The 25481-nt window shown below is 37.3% G+C and overlaps 2 pseudogenes; both read right to left on the bottom strand.

The window, feature by feature from the left end:
• Positions 1-5729: 5729 nt before the first annotated feature.
• Positions 5730-6501, bottom strand: LOC100139929 (poly(A) polymerase type 3-like; annotated as a pseudogene).
• Positions 6502-9533: 3032 nt separating this feature from the next.
• Positions 9534-10406, bottom strand: LOC788853 (developmental pluripotency-associated protein 4-like; annotated as a pseudogene).
• Between the last annotated feature and the right edge of the window lie 15075 nt (positions 10407-25481).

Here is a 25481-nt window from a genome sequence, read left to right as displayed (position 1 = left end):
TCTAAACACCTAGCCTGTGTTATTTGGTTATAGCAGCCTGAACAGATTAATATATGTGGTTAAGAGTGAAACAAAGTATGATATATCTACAAATAGAAAAAAAAAACTCAGTAATAAAATAAATGACCAATTGTTAAGCAAAATAACATGAATTAATGTCAAAAGTACTTTGCCAACAAAGGTCCATCTAGTCAAGGCTATGGTTTTTCCAGTGGTCATGTATGGATGTGAGAGTTGGACTGTGAAGAAAGCTAAGCACTGAAGAATTGATGCTTTTGAACTATGGTGTTGGAGAAGACTCTTGAGAGTCCCTTGGACTGCAAGGAGATCCAACCAGTCCATTCTAAAGGAGATCAGTCCTGGGTGTTCATTGGAAGCACTGATGCTAAAGCTGAAACTCCAAAACTTTGGCCACCTCATGTGAAGAGTTGACTCACTGGAAAAGACCCTCATGCTGGGAGGGATTGGGGGCAGGCGGAGAAAGGCATGACAGAGGATGAGATGGTTGGATGGCATCACCGACTCGATGGACATGAGTTTGAGTAAACTCCGGGAGTTGGTGATGGACAGGGAGGCCTTGTGTGCTGCAATTCATGGGGTCACAAAGAGTTGGACATGACTGAGCGACTAAACTGAACTGAACTGAATGTCAAAAGTGTTATGCAAAGTGAAAGAAGCCACACAAAAATAACTACATAACATATAGCTTCACTCATTGGTCATTCTGGAAAAGGTCACACTGAAATAGAGCAGGATCCTATGGTCCTTGCCTCTCATGTCCTTCACTTGCCTTTTGTCTGTGGAAAAGCTTTAGCCAAAGAATGAGTTTAATCAGAGAACTGAGAAAAATATATAAACAAAGGAAAACAATCAAAGATGACCAAATAATAATAATGTAGTCACTTATAGTCAAGAACATTTAGTTCTTGTCAAGAACTATAGATAATATTGTAAGCCATATCTTGGGATCTGTCCTTTAGATATTGAAACCCCCCTCTAGGTGGAAGAAGTTAACTACATGATGACCAGACTGTAGCCATGACATAAGCTGGCCACAATTCTGAGAACTGGCCTCAATAAAATGGGAATAAAACAACTATGGAACTGAAGATTAATTGTACTTAAAGCAGTTAACATGAGGCTGGTCAGATTGCCAATGATCAATTTCAAGATTATTGTCAGAGCTGACTATACTCTTTCTACATATAGCCCCCTCCCTCAGGCTATAAAAGCTCTTGTCCACTGATAGTCAATGGGAAGAGCCAACTTCTGAATGAGTCCCTCCCACCTATAGTGGCTGGCATTCAAAATAAAGCAAGTTTCCTTTCCAACAACCTGGCCTCTTTATTGTTTTTTGTGTGGTGAGCAGTTGGACCCCACTTTCTGTTACACTATTATACATTAGTCTGTCTTAGTTAAGTGAAAAAAGAGACTCCCTGGCTTTGAAGTAGAGGAGTAGTTTGGTCCATAGCAATATAGGACTGATATTCAGATAAACATAGACTTAGTTCAGTTTTTTTTTTTTTTTTAAGTTTTCTGCATTTATCCAGCTATTTAATCTTTCTCTTCTTTTTCTTTCCTTCATGCCCATCTGGAATTCCATCTGTTTCCATCTGGTGTCTTCAGCTTGAAAAACTTCTTTTAGCATTTCTTATAGGGTATGAAGATCTCCTGGAGAAGGAAATGGCAACCCACTCCAGTATCCTTGCCTGGAAAATCTCAGGAGCCTGGTGAGCTGCAGTCCATGGGGTCGCAAAGAGTCGAGCACGACTGAGGGACTCTTACTTACTTACTATAGGGTATGTAGCTCAGTTGGTAAAGAATCTGCCTGCGGTGCAGGAGACCCAGGTTCGATCCCTGGGTTGGGAAGATCTCCTGGAGAAGGAAATGGCAACCCACTCCATTATCCTTGCCTGGAAAATCTCATGGACAGAGGAGTCTGGTGGGCTGTAGTCCATGGGGTCACAAAGAGTCGGGCACGACTGAGCGACTAACACTTATTTACTTACTTATATCTACTGGAGACAAATTGTTTTATATTTCATCTGTCTCAAAATGTCTTTATCTTCTTTCATTAAAAAATAACTACTGAATTATAATTTTATACAATAAAATGGATCTATTTAATTTTATAGTTTAATTATTTTAACATATGTATACAGCCATGCATATAACGCCTTAAGCAAGGTATAATACTTTTTCATCATGCCAAAATTTTCCACATACCCCTTTCCATTAACTCTCTGCTTCACATCCCAGGAAGCAGGCAACACTAATTTACTTTCTATGAATAGATTACAATCATCTTTCCTAGAGTTTTATATAAGTGATATCTTAGAGCATATTCTCTTTTGTGCTTGGTAAATAGTGATTCTAAAGGTCATACATGTTATTGTGTATGTCAGAAGTCTGTTAATTTGTATTATTGAGTAGTGTTCCTTTGTGTGGATATACCACAATTTATCTACTCTCTTGTTGATGGATATTTGGGTAGTTTTCTGTTTTTCCCTATTAGGATTAAAACTACTATTAACAGTCATGAGCAAGTTTACTGTGGATTTATGTTTCATACATCTTGGATAAGTACCTAAGAATTGAATTGCTAAGTCATAGGTAAATGTATGTTTAGACTAAGAGATGAATGGATGAATTTCCAAAATAGTTGCACTATATTTTATTATCATAAACATTATCATGAGAGACTCAGTTGCTCCATATACTTGTTATCAGATGGTTTTTTCTAGTATTTTTTATTTCAACTTTTCTAGTGTGTACTAGGGTCATGTCATTTTAGTTTTATGTTTCCCTGATGACTAATAATGCTAACCACTGTGGAAGGCAGAATAATGATATCCCAAAAATATCCACATCCTAATCCCTGGAATTTATGCTACCTTACATGGCAAAGGGGATGGAACAGGTGTGATTATCGATTAAGGACCTTGATATGAGATTATTTTGGATTAGTTAGGTGAGTCCAATTTAATTGCTGAGTCCTTAAAATTGTAGAATCTTTCCCAGCTGAGGTCAGGGTTAGAGGGAGATATGAAGGCTGTTGACTTTGAAGATGTAGAAGTGGGCTATGCATCAATTAATGTGGGAGTCTTTAAATGCTGAAAAAATGGGTGGGGGAGTCTTTCCTAGAGTCTCTAGAAAGGAGTGCAGCCCTGTGTATACATATTAATTTCAGCCCAAGGAGACCCATGTCAGTTTCTAAACCTACAAATTTGTAAGATAATAAATATGTTGCTTTAAACCACTAAATTTCTGGTCATTTCATATAGCAGTAATAGAAAACTAATGCAAACATGTTTTACTGTGCTTATTTGCTATCCATAGATCTTTGATTAGGTGTCTATTCAAATATTTTATTCAAATACTAGATTGTTTGAATTTTTATAATTGAATTGTATAATTACTGGACACAAGTTATTTGTCAAACATATGGCATTTGTTTCCTGTTGGTGAATAAGTTATCACACACTTAAATTTATAAAAATTTATTACCTCACAATGTTCACAGGACAGGAGTCTGTGGATGGTTTAACTGGGTCTTCTTTCAGGCTATAATTAAGGTGCTGAATGGAACTGTGATTTCCATCAGAGTGTTGGTTGTTGGAAGAATTTATTTCCTGACTGAGGTTCCTATTTCCTTGCTAGCTATCTTCCAGGGACCACTTTCTGTGCTTATAAAATATTCATTGTTCTTTGTCATGTAGCTTCCCTATTAGGCAGTTTAAAACATATACATTTCATTTCTTTCAGGTAAGTAAGAGCAGGTCTACTGTTGCTTTTTGTTTCTTTTAAAGATTTAACCAACTTATTATATCTGACCAACCCAGGATAGCCTTCCTTTGGTTTAACTCAGAATGAATTAATCAGTAACTTACCTATGGAAATGATACCCACTGATATATATTTGTTTATCCTACACATAAAGGAAGTTGATTATACAAGGGAGTACAGCAGGGGATGAGAATGAAAGGGGCAGCATTTCAGAACGTTGCCAATCACAAGGATGTATTGCAAAGACTTCCTCTCAATCGATGATTTCTTTTTCCATTTTAAAATGCCGTCATTCAAGGAGTAGACTTTTTAAAACATTATTGAGGTATAATTGACATATTATATTAATTTAAAATATAAAATGTGACTCAATATTTGTATATATTGTTAAATGACTATCACAATCAGTTCAGTTCAGTCAGTCAGTTGTGCCCTACTCTTTGCAATCCCATGAACTTCAGCACACCAGGCTTTCCTGTCCATCACCAACTCCTGGAGCTTGCTCAAACTCATGTCCATCGAAACAGTGATGCTATCCAACCATCTCATCTTCTGTCATCCCCTTCTTCTCCTACCTTCAATCTTTCCTAACATCAGGGTCTTTTCCAATGAGTCGGTTCTTTGCAGCAGGTGGCCAACATATTGGAGTTCAGCATCAGTACTTCTTATGAATATTTAGGACTAATTTCCTTTAGGATGGATTGGTTTGATCTCCTTGCAGTCCAACTCTCAAGAGTCTTCTCCAACACCACAGTTCAAAAGCGTCAACCCTTCGGTGCTCAGCTTTCTTTATAGTTCAACCCTCACATCCATACTTGACTACTGGAAAAACCGTAGCTTTGACTAGATGGACATTTGTCAGCAAAGTAATGTCTCTGCTTTTTAATATGCTATCTAGGTTGGTCATAACTCTTCTTCCAAGGAGCAAACATCTTTTAATTTCATGGCTGCAGTCACCATCTGCAGTGACCATCTGCAGTGATTTTAGAATCAAAGAAAATAAAGTCTGTCACCATTTCCATCCTTGCACTATTTGCCATAAAGTGATGGGACCGGATGCCATGATCTTAGTTTTTGATTGTTGAGTTTTAAGCCAGCATTTTCACTCTCCTCTTTCATGGTTCAACTTGTAAAGAATCCACCTGCGATGAGGGAGACCTGGGTTCGATCCCTGGGTTGGGAATATTCCCTGGAGAAGGGAAAGGCTAACCATGCCAATATTCTAGCCTAGAGAATTCCATGTACTGTATAGTTCATGGGGTCATAAAGAGTCAGACACGACTGAGCAACTTTCACTATTAACTTTAGTCACCATGATGTACATTGCATTTCTATGATTTCTTTATTTTATAACTGAAAGTTTAAAACATTTGACTCCATTCACACAATTCTCCCAGCCCTCAGCCCTGCTGCCACACAATCTATTCTCTGTATATAAGAACATTTTTAAAGAAATTATCAGAGTTTACATGCAACTGAGGACGTGATGTATGCCTTTATCAGCCTAACATTTAACTTAACATAATGCCCTCAAAGTCCATTTACATTGTTGTGATGTCCTTCTTTCAATGGCTAAATAATATTCCATTGTCTGTGTGTGTGTGTGTACACCATATTTTTATATTCATTCATCTTTAATTGATATAAATTTTTCCATACCCTGGCTATTAGAAATAATGTAGCAATAAACATGGGGGTATTATAACTTTTTGATAGTGTTTATTTTTTTTTAATACCGAGAAATAAAATTGCTGGATCACATGGAAGCTATATTTTTAATTTTTGAGGAACTTCTATACTGGTTTCCCATAACTGCTCTGTTTTATTCCTACCCACAGTGCACAAGTTTTCCCTTTTCTCCACACCTTTGCCAATACTTATTGTCACTTATGTTTTTTTCAGTGTCTATAGTTAATTTTATTTTAATATAATTTAAGCACATATCATTTAGAAAATAACAAGAAAAATTTATGTACTAGAGTTGATGCCATTACATTTGGACAAAGCTGGCAAGTTCCTGCTACTAGCATAGCTCAGGAGGCAACACCAAGGTGACCTAATATATTGGAATAAATGTTGTGGCTTTTGGCCCACAGTTTGATAGCTCTCAGGGTTAACCTGAAGTTGTCAGCGTTTGGCACTAGATGTAAAATTTCATTGGTTACTCTGCAATCGTTAAGACTTCTTATACATATCTAAATTTTTAAGCAGACTGTCATATTTTAAGTCCAAGTCTTCTGGAATAGTCTGAAGTGCTAATCTTGCAAACAAAATATCAGTCTCTATCCCATCAAACAGTTTGATAACTGGTACAAATGCCTCTTCAACAGCTCTTAAATCTTTTATTTCTCCCTGTAATTTCAACTTAACATAGAATGAGGAGAAAAAGTCACTTTGATCAACATGTGTTGGTGTAACACACAATGCATCAATATTGGTGTCTTTTCTATGTACTCCTGTTCTATAAGATCCAGATATAAACATTTTCCCACCAACATGTTCAATTACAGATTGTGGAAGATTCTTGCTTTTACTGATTTCTCTTATCCACTCTTACCAGGTTAACTTTCCCAAAATTAAAATCCTGCACTGAAGTTCCTCTTATTCTTCAAAAATCTGAAAAGTCTTCAGAATCTCTACTAGTTTCTGTGTAAGTAGGCAGTCAGTCTCCTTGGGGGCTGCTAATCTGAAGGGATTAGAAACTGGGAAGGCCATTGACTCCTGCACTGGCACCCAGTCATACCCTGTCCCCCTAGTCTGCTACTGCAGCCATACTCTGGGCATGACCCACTGAGGCGGGAAGGAAGGGTGTGGGCTGAGTCAGCCCCGTGTCCAACCTCACTCTAATTTAGGACTAAAGTATTTTATTTTAAAATAAAAGTGTTGATTTCAAAATTTGCTAATTGCCTTTTTACTAGAGGCACTATAATGTATCATTCAATCCAGAACACTTAAAAATTATATATAACTCAAACAAACACACACACATATTTAATATAGGCATCTTAAGTGCATAGGTTGTGAATATTTACATATATCTGGGTGCATCTAAGTAACTGACACACAAAAGAAGGTTCAGTTCAGTTCACTTCAGTTGCTCAGTTGTGTCCGATTCTTTGTGACCCCATGAACCGCAGCACACCAGGCCTCCCTGTCCATCACCAACTCCCGGAGTTTACACAAACTCGTGTCCATTGAGTCGGTAATGCCATCCAACCATCTCATCTTCTGTCATCCCCTTTTCCTCCCTCCATCAATCGTTCCCAGCATCGGGGTCTTTTCAAAGAGGCAGCTCTTCGCGTCAAGTGGCCAAAGTATTGGAGTTTCAGCTTCAACATCAATCCTTCCAATGAACACCCAGGACTGATCTCCTTTAGGATGGACTGGTTGGATCTCCTTGAAGTCCAAGGGAATCTCAAGAGTCTTCTCCAGCACCACAGTTCAAAAGCATCAAAGCTCACCTAATTGTGCTGAGACAGAAGGCATAATCAGGACTGACTGTTTCCCTGTAAATTATTAGTGCTAGATTGTATCACATCAGGAAACACATTTCTTCTTGTACCATGCCTGGTGATGTTAAGATTGAATACCTGATGTTCATGGATTGGAAGAATCAATATAGTGAAAATGAGTATACTACCCAAAGCAATCTATGGATTCAATGCAATCCCTATCAAGCTATCAATGGTATTTTTCAGAAAATTAGAACAAATAATTTCACAATTTGTATGGAAATACAAAAAACCTTGAATAGCCAAAGCAATCTTGAGAAAGAAGAATGGAACTGGAGGAATTAACCTGCCTGACTTCAGGCTATACTACATAGCAACTGTAATCAAGCCAGTATAGTACTGGCACGAAGAGAAACATAGATCAATGAAACAAAATAGAAAGCCCAGAGATAAATCCACGCACCTATGGACACCTTATCTTTGACAAAGGAGTCAAGAATATATAATGGAAAAAAGACAATCTCTTTAACAAATAGTGCTGGGAAAACTGGTTAACCACTTGTAAAAGAATTAAACTAGAACACTTTCTAACACCATACACAAAAATAAACTCAAAATGGATTAAAGACCTACATGTAAGACCAGAAACTATAAAACTCCTAGAGGAAAACATAAGCAAAACACTCTCTGACATAAACCACAGCAGGATCCTCTATGAGCCACCTCCTAGAGTAATGGCAATAAAAGCAATAAACAAATGGGACCTAATTAAACTTAAAAGCTTTTGCACAACAAAGGAAACTATAAGCAAGGTGAAAATACAGCCTTCAGAATGGAAGAAAATAATATCAAACAAAGCAACTGACAAAGAATTAATCTCAAAAATATACAAGCAACTCCTGCAGCTCAATTCCAGAAAAATAAACCACCCAATCAAAAAATAGCCCAAAGAACTAAACAGACATTTCTCCAAAGAAGACATACAAATGGCTCACAAACACACGAAAAGATGCTCAACATCACTCATTATCAGAGAAATGCAAATCAAAACCACAATGAGGTACCATTTCACGCCAGTCAGAATGGCTGCTATCAAAAAGTCTACAAATGATAAATGCTGGAGAGGGTGTGGAGAAAAAGAAACCCTCTTACACTGTTGGTGGGAATGCAAATTAGTACAGCCACTATGGAGAACAGTGTGGAGATTCCTTAAAAAACTGGAAATAGAACTGCCATACGACCCAGCAATCCCACTGCTGGGCATACACACTGAGGAAACCAGAATTGAAAGAGACACATGTACTCCAATGTTCATAGGAGCACTGTTTCCAATAGTCAGGACATGGAAGCAACTTAGATGTTCATCAGCAGACAAATGGATCAGAAATCTGTGGTACATATACACAATGGAATATTACTCAGCTATTAAAAATAGTGCATTTGAATCAGTTCTAATGAGGTGGATGAAACTTGAGCCTATTATACAGAGTGAAGTACTTTGGAAAGAAAAACACCAATACAGTATATTAACACATATATATGGAATTTAGAAAGATGGTAATGATGACCCTATATGCAAGACAACAAAAGAGACACATATGTAAAGAACAGACTGTTGGACTCTGTGGGAGTAGGCAAGGGTGGGATGATTTGAGAAAATAGCATTGAAACATGTATATTATCATATGTGAAACAGATCACCAGTCCAGGTTTTATGCATGAGGCAAGGTGCTCAGGGCTGGTGCACTGGGATGACCCTTATGGATGGGATGGGGAGGGAGGTGGGAGGGAGGGTCAGGATGGGAAACACATGTACACCCATGGCTGATTCATGTGAATGTATGGAAAAACCACCACAATATTACAAAGTAATTAGCCTCCAATTAAAATAAAAAATAAAAAAAAATTGAATTCCTGGTTAAGGTGTACATGACCAAATTTCAATTTTTGTCTATAAATGCCTTCTTGTCCAATGTATCAATTTACTTGAGGCACTTTCAAGCAAATTAATTCCATTCAACGAATTAGTATTTTCAAAATGTCCCCATTTCCTTTCTCCTCTGCTCCTTTAGAGCTGGGCATCTTTGGAGAGACAGTCACTTCTGCTTCTGTTTTCTCTCAGTTCACAGGCTTTCTTTTTTCATGTAGTCTTGTAAGTAGGCTGTGCATCCTGGAAGCAGGAAGCAGGAAGAGAGTGGAGTGGCCCAGAGTTCTGCTGTCTAAAGTCACCATGGAGTTTATTATAGTCACTTCTCTATCATTAATTATAAACATAGCTGTACTCTTTTACAGGTATTATGATTTCACTGCAGTTTTTTTTTTTGGTAATACTGTTTTTCTGTGTACACACTCAGTGCAGAGCATATTGTCCTCCAGATATGGGAGTTGAAAATCACCAGCCAGTATTAGGAAAAGTGCCCTCCATTTTCCAGGCACCCAGGCCTGCCCAGTGTGAAACTGTAAACGAACTCAGCCTTCTGTGTTAGCAGGGAGACTTTCCCCATGGACCACATACCACCAGACCTCACAAGTCTCTTGTGATTGTACTGACTACATCTTCAGGGCCCTGGCTGTCATTCTGCTCTAGGCAGCAAACACAGCCTCTGGGTCAGGGGCAGAAGTTGACACAACTCCCTCAAGAGGCCGAGGAGCTCCCTCAAGGGCAGGTGGCCCCTCTGCAGGAAGAGCAGCCCCTTCAGAAGACATCATTTTCTCAACAGAGCATTCCAGTGGTATTTCCCCCTTTTCTATCTTTATTCTTTTCGATAGGAACAGGATCCTGGCCTCCTGAGCTCTGGCAGGAATATTTTTTGATGAGGATAGGCTTATTCACAGGGTCGTTTATATCCATCTAGTTTCCAGCCTTTGATGCTCAGTTTTAACTGCTGGCACCAAGCACAATTGACATCCCTATAGACCAGGTTGACAGGCTGCAGGACAGAAGGTAGAGGGGAGATGGGGATCGGAGTTGGTGTCTTTGGAAATTGTGATGTATCCCTGGATTTAAAGCTGTGCTATTTTTTATCTCTTTTTCTTTTGGTCCCCTGTGCAGAATTTTTTGCTATCTCTGCTTCACCAGAAGTTCCCTCTCCCTCTTCAGCTTCTACTTCTACTCCTATATTCTCCAGACTTCTCTGTGGTGCTGTCCTCCTTGTTTGTGCTCTCCATGCTCAGAAAAGTCAAGGCTGATAAAATGAAGACTCTCCTTACTTTGAAATCTCTGTTATCTTTTTGATAATACCCATTCTAACATGTGTGAGGAAGTATCTCGCTGTGGTTTTTTTTTTATTATTATTCCAGTTTTACTGAAATATAATTGACATACAGCACTGTATAAGTTTAAGGTGCATGGCATAATGATTTGATATATATATATCATGGAATGATCACAACAATAAGTTTAATGAATATCCATCATCTTATATAGATACAAAATTAAAGAAATAGAAAAAAACATTTCCTTGTGATGAGTATTCTTAGGATTTACAGGCATAACAACTTTCATATAAAATACACAGCAGTGTTAATTATATTTATCATGTTGCACATTATATCCTCAGTACTTATTTGTCTTATAAGAGGAAGTTTGTTCCTTTTTACTGCCTTCATGCAGTCCCCATTCTTCCCAGATCCTGCCTCTGGTAATCACAAATCTGAACTCTTTTTCTATGAGTTTGTTTGATTGGTTGTTTATTTTTGAATTATAACTAACCAAAACACTTTGTTACTTTGTGCTACACAACATAGTGATTTGATATTTCTATACATTTTGTTCTTTCAGTTGTGTTGTACTTCTTTCAGGATCTTAGTCCCCTGGTCAGGGATTGAATCTGGGCCCTCAGGAATGAAAACATGTAGTCCTAACCACTTGACAACTAGAGAAGTCCCTTCCATACCTTTCTAAATGATCACCTTAGTAAGTCTAGTTATGATCTGTCACCGTATAAAGTTATCATATACTTTTTGACTATATTCTCCCACACTGTACATTTCATAACTGTGACATTTATTTTGCAACAGGAAGTTTGTCTCTCTGAATGTTTCTCACCTATTTATTTCTTGTTCGTACTTTTCTTTCTTTCAACTACATATATGCTCTCTATCAATAATTCTGTTTCTGTTTTGTTTGTTTCTTTGTTCTTAGATTCCACATATAAGTGAAATCATATAGTATTTTTCTTTCTGTCTAACTTATTTCAATTATCAAAATATCCTCTGGGTCCATCTATGTGGTTGCAAATGCAAAATTTCATTCTTAATGGCTGAGTAATGTGTGTGTGTGTGTGTGTGTGCGCGCACGTGCGTATCACATCTTTATTCATTTATCTGCTGATTGATACTTGGGTTGTTTTCACATCTTGGCTATTTTTAATATTGTTGTGATGAACATAGGGGTGCATATATATTTTCAAATAAATGTTTTCATTTTCTTTGCATAAATAACCATGAGTAGAGTTTCAGGATCATATGTTGGTTTTAGTTTTTTGAGGAAACTCCATATTGTTTTCCTTCATGGTGACAGCAATTTACATTTCTACCAATAGTGCACTAGTGTACTCTTTTCTTCTCATCTTTGCCAACACTCATCATTTGTCTTGTTAATAACAGCCATTCTTACAGGTGTAAATATTTTGTGTTTCCATACAAATTTCAGAATTGCTCTAGTTCAGTGAAAAATGCCATTGGTATTCTGATATGAATTGCATTGAATCTGAATATTGCCTTGAATCATATGGTCATATTATTTCTTCCAATCTATCAACACAGTATATATTTCCATCTCTTTGTATCCTCTTCAATTTCCTTCATCAATGTCATAGTTTTCTGAGTACAGGTTTTAATTCCTTAGACATATAATTAGCTATTTTATACTTTTTGAGACATAAGAGACATGGGTTTAATCCCTGGGTCGGGAAGATATCCTGGAGAAGGAAAATGGCAACCCACTCAATTATTATTGCCTTGAAAAAAACATGGACAGAGGAGTCTGGTGTGCTACAGTCCATGGGGTCACAAAGAGTGGGACACGACTGAAGTGACTTAGCACACACACATTTTATACTTCTGATGCTATTGTAAATGAGATTGTTTTCATAATCTTGCTTTCCGGTAGTTTGTTGTTAGCATATAGAAATGCAAAGTTTCTGGATATTAATTTTGTATGCTATAACTTTACTGAATTTATTATGAGTTTAGAGTTTTTGGTGACATCTTTAGTGTAGTATAACATCTTTATAGTATCAGTTATACTACAGTATACTATGAGTCATTTATATTATAGTATTGTATGCTGCTGCTGCTGCTGTGTCACTTCAATCATGTTCGACTCTGTGCGACCCAATAGATGGCAGCCCACCAGGCTCCCCCGTCACTGGGATTCTCCAGGCAAGAACACTGGAGTGGGTTGCCATTTCCTTCTCCAATGCATGAAAGTGAAAAGTGAAAGTGAAGTCACTCAGTCATGTCCGACTCTTAGTGACCCCATGGACTGCAGCCTACTAGGTTTCTCTCTCCATGGGATTCTCCAGGCAAGAATACTGGAGTGGGTTGCCATTTCCTTCTCCAGGGGAGCTTCCCAACCCAGGGATCAAACCTGGGTCTCCTGCATTGCAGGCAGACGCTTAACCTCTGAGCCACCAGGGAAGGCCTAATAGTATAGATAATGTTATGTTATCTGCAAAAGTGAGAGTTTTCTTTCTTTCTAATTTGGATTAGTTTTATTTCTTTTTCTTGTCTGATTGCTGTAGTCAGGATATCAAATACTATGTTGAATAAAAATGGCAAATATAGGCATCTTTATTTTAGTCCTGTTCTTAAAGGAAATGGTTTCAACTTTTCACCATTAAATATGTTGTTAATGGTAAGCTTGTCTTCAGTTCAGTGCAGTTCAATTCAGTTGCTCAGTCATATTCAACTCTTTGTGACCCCATGGACTGCAGCATGCCAGGCCTCCCTATTCATCACCAACTCCCACAGTTTACTCAAACTCATGTCCATTGAGTCAGTGATGCCATCCAACCATCTCATTCTCTGTTGTCCCCTTCTCCTCCCACCTTCAATCTTTCCCAACATCAGGGTCTTTTCAAATGAGTCAAATGAGCTTTTCTTACATGGCCTTTTTAATATTTATGTTGTTGTTGCTGTTCATTTGCTAAGTCATGTTCAATTCTTGTGACCCCATGGGATGCAGCATTCCAGGCTCCCCTGTCCTTCACTATGTCCTGGAGTTTGCTCAGATTCACATCTATTGAGTCAGTGATGCTGTCTAACCATTTCATCCTCTCTTGCCCCCTTCTCTTTTTGCCTTCAATCTTTCCCAGTATCGAGATTTTTTCCAATGAGTTGACTCCTTGTAAGAGGTGGCCAAAGTATTAGAGCCTCAGCTTCAGCATCCATCCTTACAATGAATATTCAGGGCTAATAGCCATTAGGATTGACTAGTTTTATCTCCTTGCTATCAAGGGACTCTCAAGAGTCTTCTCCAGCACCAAAATTCAAAAGCATCAATTCTTTGGTGCTTGGTGTTTTTTGTTGTCCAACTTTCACATCCATCTATGACTACTGGAAAAACTATAGCTTTCACTATATGGACCTTTGTCAGCAAAATGATGTCTCTGCTTTTTAATAGGCTCTCTAGGTTTGCTACAGCTTTCATTCCAAGGAACAAATTTTTTTTTTTTTAATTTCATGGCTGCAGTTGCTATCTGCAGTGATTTTGGAGCCTAAGAAAATCAAGTGTTACTGCTTCCTTTATCCCCCATTCTCTTTACAATGAAATAATGGTGTCAAATGCTATGATCTCGGTTTTTTCAATGTTAAGTTTCAAGCAAGATTTTTCACTCTCCTTCACCCTCATCAAGAGGCTTTTTAGTTCCTCTTCACTTGCTGCCATTAGACTGATATCATCTGCGTATCTGAGGTTGTTGATATTTCTTCCAGCAATCTTGATTCCAACTTGTGGTTCCTCCAGCCTGGCATCTCACATAATATACTCTGCATAGAGGTTAAATAAGCAAAGTGATAATATACAGCCTTGTCATACTCATTTTCTAATTTTGAACCAGTCAGTTGTTCCATGACAGGTTCTAACAGTTGCTTCTTGATTTGCATAAACGTTTCTCTGGAGACAGGTAAGGTGGCCTGGTACTCCCATCTCTTGACGAATTTTCCACAGTTTATTGTCATCCACACAGTCAAAGACTTTAGCTTAGATAATGAAGCCAAAGTAGATGTTGTTTCTCTGGAACTCCCTTGCTTTCTCTATGATCCAACGAGTGTTGGCAATTTGATCTCAGGTTCCTCTGCATTTTTAAAATCCATCGTGTACATCTGCTGGTTCTCAGTCCATACAATGCTGAAGCCTAGCTTGAAGAATCTTGTGCATATCTTAACATGAGGAGTGTGTGCAATTATACAGTAGCTAGAATGTTATTTGTCATTACCCTTCATTGGGATTAGAATGAAAATTGACATTTTCTAATCCTGTGGCCACTCCTGAGTTTTCTAAATTTTCTGACATATAGAGTGCTGCATTTAACAGCATCATATTTTAGGATTTTTAACTAGCTCAGCTGGAATTCCATCACCTCTACTAGCTTTGTTCATAGAAATGCTTCCTTAGATCCACTTTACTTCACATTCCAGGATACCTGGCTCTAGGTGAGTGACCCACACATAGATAGTGGATCTAGAGTGACCCAATATCATGGGTATCTGGGTAACCAAGACCTTTTTTGTGTAGTTCTTCTGTGTATTCATGCCACCACTTCTTAATTTCTTCTATTTGTATTCATTCTATACCATTTCTGTCCTTTATGATGGCCAACCTTGCATAAAATATTCCCTTGGTATATCCAGTTTTCTTGAAGAGATCTCTAGTCTTTCCCACTCTATTGCTTTCCTGTATTTATTTTCATTGTTCATTTAAGAAGGCCTTCTTATCTCTTCTTGCTATTCTCTGGAACTCTGCAGTCAGTTGGGTATATCTTTTCCTTTCTCCCTTGTCTTTTACTTCTCTTCTTTTCTCGGTTATTTGTAAAGCCTCCTCAGACAACCACTTTGCCTTCTTATGAGCTCCGTATTGCAAAAATCAAGCTTAAACTGAAGAAACTAGGGAAAAGCAGTAGGCCATTTAGGTATGACCTAAATAAAATCCCTTATGATTATATTGAGGTATTATTTGTCTATACCCTTTTTGTTGAGACTATTTATCAGAAATGGTGTTGAATTTTTCAAAACTTTCTGAATTTATTGAGGTAATCATAAGATTTTTTAATTAATTAATTTTATTATACCAACTAATTAATTAAATAATATATGGCTTCATTGCTGCATGGGCTTTTCTCTAGTTGCAATGAGTGGTGGCTACTCTCTAGTTCCTATGAGAGGGTTGCTTATTGAGGTGGCTTATCCTGTTGTGGAGCATGGGCTCTAGAGCTCATGGGCTTCAGTAGTTGTGGCACACAAGCTTAGATTCTTTGTGGCATGTGGGATCTTCCTGGATCAAGGGTTAAACCTGTGTTTTCTGTATTGGCAGGAAGATTCTATACTACTGAGCCACCAGGGAAGCCCAATGATAAGATTTTTATGTTTCAATTTTTAATGTGATATTATCACATTGGTTGATTTAAGATCTCTGAAATCATGGAACATGACCCTTTGAATGTATTGTTGAGTTTACTTTCCTAATATTTTTTGAGGATTTTTGCATATATGTTCATCAGTGAAAGTGAATTGTGATTTTCTTTCTTTCTTTCTTTCTTTCTTTTAATGGGATCTTTGGCTTTGGTATCAGGGTGATGGTGGCCTCAATGATTTTGTAAGCACTCCATCCTTTGCAGTTTTTTTGGAACAGTTTGTAAAGAATGCATGTTAACTCTTCTCTAAATGTTTGGTAGAATTCACATATGAAGCCATCTGGTCCTTGACTTTTGCTTGTTGGGAGTTTTAAAATCACTGATGTAATTCATTACTGGTAATTGATTTATTCATATTTTTTACTTTTTCCCTGGTTCAGTACTAGAAGACTATATACTTCTAGGAATTTGTTCATTTCCTCTATATTGTTCATTTTATGAGCCTATAACTATTCATAGTAATCTTTTTTGACCCTCTGTATTTCCATGGTGTCAGTTGTAACTTTTCCAATTTTTATTTCTGATTCTTTTGACATGGGCCATCTCTTTTTTTCAATGATTAGTCTGACTAAAGGTTGACCAATTTTGTTGATCTTTAAAAAAAACAAACAGCTTTTAGTTTTATTTGTCTTTTCCATTGTTTTTAGCTTCTATTTTGTTTCTGATTTAATATTTATAATTTTGTTCTTTCTACTAAACTTTGGTTTTGTTGTTCTTCTTTTCCTAATTCCTTTAGGGATACCTCATTGTTCTTTTGACTTGTATTTTCCTGATAATTAGTGATGTTGAACTCCTTTTCATGTACCTGTTAGCAATGTGCATGTCTTCTTTGGAAAAGTGTCTATTCAGATCCTTTCTTCATTTGTTTAAATTTGACTTTTTGCTTTATTGTTATTAAGTTATATGTATTGTTGAACTGTGGTGTTGGAGAAGACTCTTGAGAGTCCCTTGGACTGCAATAAGATCCAACCAGTACATCCTAAAGGAGATCAGTCCTGGGTGTTCATCGGAGGGACTGATGTTGAAGCTGAAACTCCAGTACTTTGGCCATCTGGTGCGGAGAGCTGACTCATTTGAAAAGATCCTGATGATGGAAAAGATTGAGGGCAGGAGGAGAGGGGGATGATAGAGGATGAGATGGTTGGATGACATTACCAACACAATGGACATGGGTTTGTGTGGACTCCAGGAGTTGGTGATGGACAAGGAGGCCTGGCGTGCTGTGGTTCTTGGGGTCACAAATTGTTGGACACGACTGAGCGACTGAACTGAACTGTATGTATTACTCATTTATCTTATATACTAATTTCTTATAGACATAGAATTTGAAAATACTTTCTCCCATTCAGGTGACTGGCTTTTAATTCTGCTGATGATTTATTTTGCTCTACAGAAGCTTATAATTTGATGTAGTTCTCTTTGTATATCTTGGCTTTTGTTGCTTTTTCTCTTGGTTTCAGATAAAAAAAAATTGTCAATATCAATGCCAAGAAACCTACTGCCTAAGCTATTTTCTAAGAATTTTAAGGCTTAAGGGGTATCATTCAAGTATTAAATTCATTTCAGTTAATTTTTGTGTATACTGTTGACAATGGTTCAGTTATATTCTTTTGCATGTGACTGTCTGGTTTTCCCAACACCATGTGTCAAAGAGACTATCCATTCTACATTGTAGTTTCTTGCTTCCTTGTCATAAATTAATTGATGTATTTGTATTGGTTTACCTATGGCTTCTATATTCTGTACCGTATTTCTATATATCTATTTTTAATGCCAATATACCTTTTTGGTTAACATAATTGTGTAATATAGTTTTTAAGTTTAATTCTTATTTTTTAATCAGTGGAAATTTGTTTTATATTGCATTGGTTTCTGCTGTACTACAACATGAGTCAGTGATAATTTTATATATATATATATATATATATATATATATATATATATATATATATATATATCTCCACCCTCTTTAGGCATTCTCCCCTCCCCCTATCCCACTCCTCTAGGTCATAGGCTCCCTTTATTATATAGCAACTTCCCACTGACAATCTATTTTACATGATACTGCATATATGTCAATGCTACTTTTTCTCAATCTGTCCCACCCTCACCTTCCCTTGCTGAGTCCACAGATCCATCCTTTACTGTATTCATCAGTACAGTTTTTCTAGATTCCATATGTACATGTATGTTAATCAGTCAGTCATGTCCACCTCTTTGCAATCCCATGGACTGTAGCCAGGCTCCTCTGTCCATGGATTCTCATATGTATGTTTTAATATATGATACTTGGTTTTGTTCTTTATGGCTTGTTTCATTCTATATAAGAGGCTCTAGATTCATCCAATTCACTACAACTGACTCCAATTTGTGTCTTTTTATGGGTGAGTAATATTCCATTGTATGTATGTACCACATCTTCTTTATCTATTTATCTGACGGTGGATATCTAGGTTGCTTCCAGGCCCTGGCTATTGTAAATATTGCTGTAATGAAAATTGCAGTATATGTGACTTTTAGAATTGTGATTTTCTCAGAGTATATATCCAGTAGTGGGATTCCTGGGCCATATGGTAGATTTAAGGAGCTTTCCTGGTGGCTCAAATGTGAAGAATGTGCCTGCAATACAGGAGACTTGGGTTCCATCCCTGGGTCAGAAAGATCCTCTAGAGAAGAGAATGGCTACTCAATCCAGTATTCTTGCATGGAGAAATCTGTGGACAAAGGAGCCTGATTGGATACAGTTCATGGGGATGCAAAGAGTTGGACACAACTAAACAACTAACACTTTAACTTTTATTCAAGGTAGATGTATTTATTTATTTATTTTCTTTAAGGACTCTCCATATTGTTTTCCCTAATGGCTGTATCAATTTACATTCCCACAAGCAGTGCAGAACAGTTCCCTTTTTTCCACATCCTCTCCAGCATTTATACTGTTTGAAGACTTTTTAATGATGACCGTTTTGACTGGTGTGAGGTGACACTTCATCGTTCTTTTGATTTGCACTTCTCTAATAATAGGGGCTTCCCTGGTGGCTCAGAGGTTAAAGCGTCTGCCTGCAATGCAGGAGACCCGGGTTTGATCCCTGGGTCGGGAAGACACCCTGGAGAAGGAAATGGCAACCCACTCCAAGATTCTTGCCTGGAGAATCCCATGGAAGGAGGAGCCTGGTAGGCTACAGTCCACCGGGTTGCAAAGAGTCAGAAATGACTGAGCTACTTCACTTTCACTTTCTCTAATAATAAGTGTTGTTGAGCATTGTTTTATTCGTTTATTGCCCATCTGTATGTCTTCTTTGGAGAAATATCTGTTTAGATCTGACCTCCCCCCTCCCCGCCCTCCTTTTTTTTTTTTGATTGGGCTGTTTGTTTTTCTGATATTGAGCTGTATGAACTGCTTATAGGGATTCACTTGTGGCTCAGTGGTAAAGAAGCTGCCTGCTAATGCAGGAGACATGGGTTTAATCCATGGGTAAGGAAAATCCCTTAAAGAATGAAACGGCAACCCATTTCAATATTCTTGACTGGAAATCCCATGGACAAAGGATCCTGGTGGTCTACAGTCCATGAGGTCACAAAAGTTGGACATGACTTAGCAACTAAACAACAATGAGCTGCTTTTATATTTTGAAGATTAATCATTTGTTAGTTGCTTCATTCACAATTATGTTCTCCCATTCTGAGGGTTGTCTTTTCATTTTGTTTAGAGTTTCCTTTATTGTGCAAAAGCTTTTAAGTTTTATTAGGTCTCATTTGTTTATTTTTGTTTTTATGTCCATTAATCTAGGAGGTAAATCAGAGAGAATATTGCTGTCATTTTGTCAAAGAGTGTACTGTCTGTGTTTTTCTCTAAGAGCTTTGTGGGTTATGGCCTTACATTAAATCATTAATCCATTTTGACTTTATTTTTGTGTATGATGTTAGGAAGTGTTCTAATTTAATTCTTTTACATGTCACTGTTTAATTTTCCAAGCACCACTTATTGAAGAGGCTGTCTTTTCTACATTGTATATTCTTGTTCTCTTTGTCAAAAATAAGGTGCCCATATGTGCATAGGTTTATCTCTGGGCTTTCTGTCTTATTCCATTGGTCTATATGTCTGTTTTTGTACCAGTCCCATACTGTCTTGATGACTGTAGCTTTGTAATATAGTCTGAAGTCAGGAAGGTTGATCTCTTCAACTTCATTTTTCTTTCTCAAGATTGCTTTAGCTACTCACGGTCTTTTCTGTTTCCATACAAATTGTGAAAAATTTTGAAAACTGTCATTGGTAGCTTGATAAGGATCACATTGAATCTGTAGATTACTTTGGACAGTATAGTCATTTTCACAATATTGATTCTTCCAATCCAAGAACATGGCATATTTCTCCATCTGTGTCATCTTTGATTTCTTTCATCAGAGTCTATAGTTTCCTACATACAAGTTCTTTTGCAGTTTTATATAAATTTTAGAATCTTTTCCTATTTCTGTGAAAAATGCCACTAAAATTTTGATAGAGATTGCACTGAATCTGCAGATATGGGCATTTTAATAACATTAATTCTTCCAATCCTTGAGCATAGATTATAGTTTCATTTATTTTTCTCTTCTTTAATTACTTTCACCAATGACATATAATTTGAGTATATAGGTTTTTCACCTCCTTAGTTGAATGTATGCCTTGGTATTTTATTCCTTTTTATGTAATCATAAATGGAATTGTTTTCTTAATTTCTTTTCTCAGAATTTGCATTTAGTATACAGAATCACAGCAGATTTACTTATACTGATCTTGTATCCTACAACTGTACTGAATTCATTGAATAGTTCTAATAATTTTTTGTTGGCATCTTTAAAAGGTTCTCTCTATGTAATATCATGACATCTCCAAATAATGACAGTTTTAGTTCTTCCTGTGCAATATGGATGCATTCTGTCTCTTTTTCTTGCCTAGTTGCTCGGCTAAGACTTCAAGTTTTATGTTAAATAAAAGTGGTAATAGTATACCACTGACACAGTAGTAAGAATAAGTTTCATACTAGATTTTTAAGTGATTAATCAAGTACTTTTACCATATGTTTACTTTTACCAGTGAGATTTACATTTTCATGTTTTCTTGTTACTAATCATTGCCTTTTTTTCGATTTAAAGAGGTTTGTTTAACATACCATGCAAGCCAGTTTAGTGGTAATGAATTCCTTTAGCTTTTGCTTGTCTGGAAAACTTTTTATATCACCTTCAATTCTAAACAATAACTTTGCTGGGTAGACTATTCTTGATTGGAAATTATTTTCTTGCTGCACTTTGACTATATTGTGCTATCACTTTCTGGCCTGCAAATTTTCTCCTGAAAAATCTGCTCATTTTCTTAAGAGGGTTCCCCTTTGCTTAAGAAGTTGTTTTATTATTGCTGTTTTTAAAATTCTTTCCTTCTCTTTAACTTTTGATATTTTAATTATAATGTGTCTTTGTGTGAGTCTTTGGAGTTTATTTTTTTAGGACTTCCTGGATATGTATGTCTGTTTCCTTCTCTAGATTAGGAAAGTTTTCAGCTATTATTTTTTCAAACAGGTTTTCTGCTCCTTTATTTCTCTTTTCTCTTTATGAGACACCTATAATGTGACTGCTTGATCTTGCATATAACTCCCTTAAGCTATCTTCACTTCTCTTCTTTCTTTTTCTGATTTTACTGGTCTAATATTGTAAATTCGTCTGCCCTGTCTTCAAGTTCACTATTCCTTTCCTCTGCTTCATCTAGTCAGCTACTCAACCCTTCTAGTGTATTTTCAGCTTAGTTCATCATAGCCATGTGATCAAGGCAATATCCGCTAAACAGGAATTTCAAAAAGTAAGGCACCCAATTGCGGCACCAGACACGTATAAGACTCTCCTTGAGAAATCTGGTGCTCTGAAGCACGGCAGATGGGAGTGTAAAAGAATGTCCATTCTCCAAAGTCTCAGAAAAGTCTACAGTCTTCAAAGTCTACAGTCACCCTTTGGATGTATGTGTATTTAGAACCCTGTATTTCAGGCTGTAGCCATGATGATAGACTAATAGGCCTCTTTTACAGAAATACTGAACTCCTAGGTCTGCTGTGTCTTGTTGTGCCCCGGTTAGCTGTTTAAGAACTCTTTATCCATTTGTTACAGTGCTACAGGAGCTGTAAGCATAAGCCCCACTTACTACCAGATTCAGGTAATGTAGAAACGTCCCCTGGTAGCAACAAAAAAAGTCAAGACATCAAAGAAAGTTTTAAGCTTCATTTTTGGATGATAGCATAGAACTGGAATGAGGCAGAAGAAAAACACAAAAAATGTGTCTATTAGACTCTAATCCCTGAGAGCACCTCCCTAAGCCTGTATAAGTTTGCCAAACCATAAGCTTCTATCTCAGGCCAGAGTTCTGTGAAAGTCAAATAAGCTTCTTTTCTAAAAGACTGGAGTTGTGTTTACGTCTGCTACCTGAAGTACCCTGGGAGTGGTAGTCTGCCAAGAACTATATTTCCTATTGTTATAGTTCCATTGAACCCAGAAACAAAAGCCCTTCTTGGCCTCTAGAACCAGGTGATCAAAAAGCACCCCTTGGGTGGTAGCCACAAAAACCAGGTCACCATATATAAAAATCAGGGCCAAATATATGTAGGAGCTCGCCTCTGGCAGGTACTGGCACTTTGAGTTGTGGCAGAGGGGAAGCATGAAGAAGGCTATTTTCCATGCCTTTCCCTACTCCTTTTGCCTTCTGCCTGACCCTGGTCCTTCACTGTGTGGTTCCTCTTCTTGAGCGCTATGAGTAACAAACTGTCTTTTCAATGAAAGTTGCCTCCTGATCTATCAACCTCACCTTACCCAAAAAATAATGAGGTACATTTAAAAAGAATATATTATACATTTGTCAAAACTCATATATACAACATAGAGTGAACTCTAATGGAGAAACTGTACATAATTATACTGTATCAATATTAGTTCATCAATTGTAACAAGTGTATTAATGTAATATGACATGTAAATAATAGAGGAAATCATGTATGATGGGGTGGTTAAGGAAGTAAATGGGTACTCTTGACTTCCTGCTCAATTTTTAGGTAAGCATAAACTCTGAAAATGAAATACATTATTTTTTTTTGAAAATGAACTTATTTTAGGATTTCTTTAAATTTTATTTTATTTTTAAACTTTACAATATTGTATTAGTTTTGCCAAATATCGAAATGAATCTGCCACAGGTGTACCCGCGTTCCCCATCCTGAACCCTCCTCCCTCCTCCCTCACCTACCCTCCCTCTGGGTCCTTCCAGTGTACCAGGCCCAAGCATCCAGTACTGTGTATCGAACCTGGACTGGCGACTCGTTTCATACATGATAATATACATGTTTCAGTGCTATTCTCCCAAATCTCCCCACCCTCTCCCTCTCCCACAGAGTCCATAAGACTGATCTATACATCAGTGTCTCTTTTGAAGTCTCGTACACAGGGTTATTGTTATCATCTTTCTAAATTCCATATATATGCGTTAGTATACTGTATTGGTGTTTTTCTTTCTGGCTTACTTCACTCTGTATAATAGGTTCCAGTTTCATCCATCTCATTTGAACTGATTCAAATGTATTCTTTTTAATGGCCGAGTAATACTCCATTGTGTATATGTACCACAACTTTCTTATCCATTCATCTGCTGATGGGCATCTAGGTTGCTTCCATGTCCTGGCTATTATAAACAGTGCTGCAAACAAGTGGTGCTGGGAAAACTGGTCAACCACTTGTAAAAGAATGAAACTAGAACACTTTCTAACACCATACACAAAAATAAACTCAAAATGGATTAAAGATCTAAACGTAAGACCAGAAACTATAAAACTCCTAGAGGAGAACATAGGCAAAACACTCTCTGACATACATCACGGCAGGATCCTCTATGACCCACCTCCCAGAATATTGGAAATAAAAGCAAAAGTAAACAAATGGGACCTAATTAAACTTAAAAGCTTCTGCACATCAAAGGAAACTATTAGCAAGGTGAAAAGGCAGCCTTCAGAATGGGAGAAAATAATAGCAAATGAAGCAACGGACAAACAACTAATCTCAAAAATATACAAGCAACTCCTACAGCTCAACTCCAGAAAAATAAATGACCCAATCAAAAAATGGGCCAAAGAACTAAATAGACATTTCTCCAAAGAAGACATGCAGATGGCTAACAAACACATGAAAAGATGCTCAACATCACTCATTATCAGAGAAATGCAAATCAAAACCACTATGAGGTACCATTTCATGCCAGTCAGAATGGCTGTGATCCAAAAGTCTACAAGCAATAAATGCTGGAGAGGGTGTGGAGAAAAGGGAACTCTCTTACACTGTTGGTGGGAATGCAAACTAGTACAGCCACTATGGAGAACAGTGTGGAGATTCCTTAAAAAACTGGAAATAGAACTGCCTTATGATCCAGCAATCCCACTGCTGGGCATACACACTGAGGAAACCAGAAGGGAAAGAGACACGTGTACCCCAATGTTCATCGCAGGATTTTTTATTTTGTTTTATTGAAATATGTGTCCATCCTTAAGTCAGTACCACATCACTGTGATTACCACAGATTTATAGTGTGTCTTAAAACTGCTTATTCTAAACCTTCCAAATTTGTGATTTTTTTTTCAAAATTGATTTTGTTCTTCTTATATTTTGAATTTTCATATAAATTTTTAATTCATCTTGCTAATTAAAACATTTTCTGAGACTTTGACTGGAATTGCATCAGATGTATCATTCAATATGCAGATGACTGTTATTATTAGGAAGATTACATCTTCATATCTATGAACATGGTACACCTCCCCATATATGTAGATTCTTAAACTTCTTGGAGTTTATCTAGGTTTCTTTATTTCCTTAGCAATCTGTTAGGTCAAAAAAATAAAACCTTAACTTTGTAACTAACCTGGATTATTCTCATTGTTTCCTGGGACATATTACTTTTTAACATTCTAATAGTAAAAGAAGTAGAAGAATCCACTGACTTTTCAGTCAGTTCAGTTGTTAAGTCCTGTCTGACTCTTTGTGACCACACAGACTGCAGCATGCCAGGCCTCCCTGTCCATTGTCAACTCCCAGAGTTTACTCAAACACATGTCCATTGAGTCGATGATGCCATCCAACCATCTCATCCTCTCTCGTCCCCTTTTTCTCCTACCTTCAATCATTCCTAGCATCAGGGTTTTTCCAATGAGTCAGTTCTTCACATCAGTTTGTCAAAATATTGGAGTTTCAGCTTCAGCATCATTCCTTCCAATGAACAACCAGGACTGACCTCCTTTAGGATGGACTGGTTGGATCTCCTTACAGTCCAAGGGACTCTCAAGAGTCTTCTCCAACATGACAGTTCAAAAGCATCAATTCTTCACCTTTCAGTTTTCTTTCTCAGCATTCTCTCACATACATACATGACTACTGGAAAAACCATAGCTTTGAATAGACAGACTTTTGTTGGCAAAGTAATGTCTCTGCTTTTTAATATGCTATCTGCTACTGCTACTGCTAAGTCACTTCAGTTGTGTCCGACTCTGTGCGACCCCATAGATGGCAGCCCACCAGGCTCCCCTGTCCCTGGGATTCTCCAGGCAAG

This window comes from Bos taurus, chromosome X (assembly GCF_002263795.3).
Source record: "Bos taurus isolate L1 Dominette 01449 registration number 42190680 breed Hereford chromosome X, ARS-UCD2.0, whole genome shotgun sequence".
NCBI lineage: Eukaryota > Metazoa > Chordata > Mammalia > Artiodactyla > Bovidae > Bos > Bos taurus.
The sequence above is the reverse complement of the archived record's forward strand: the minus strand, read 5'-3'. Positions and strand labels throughout refer to the sequence as shown.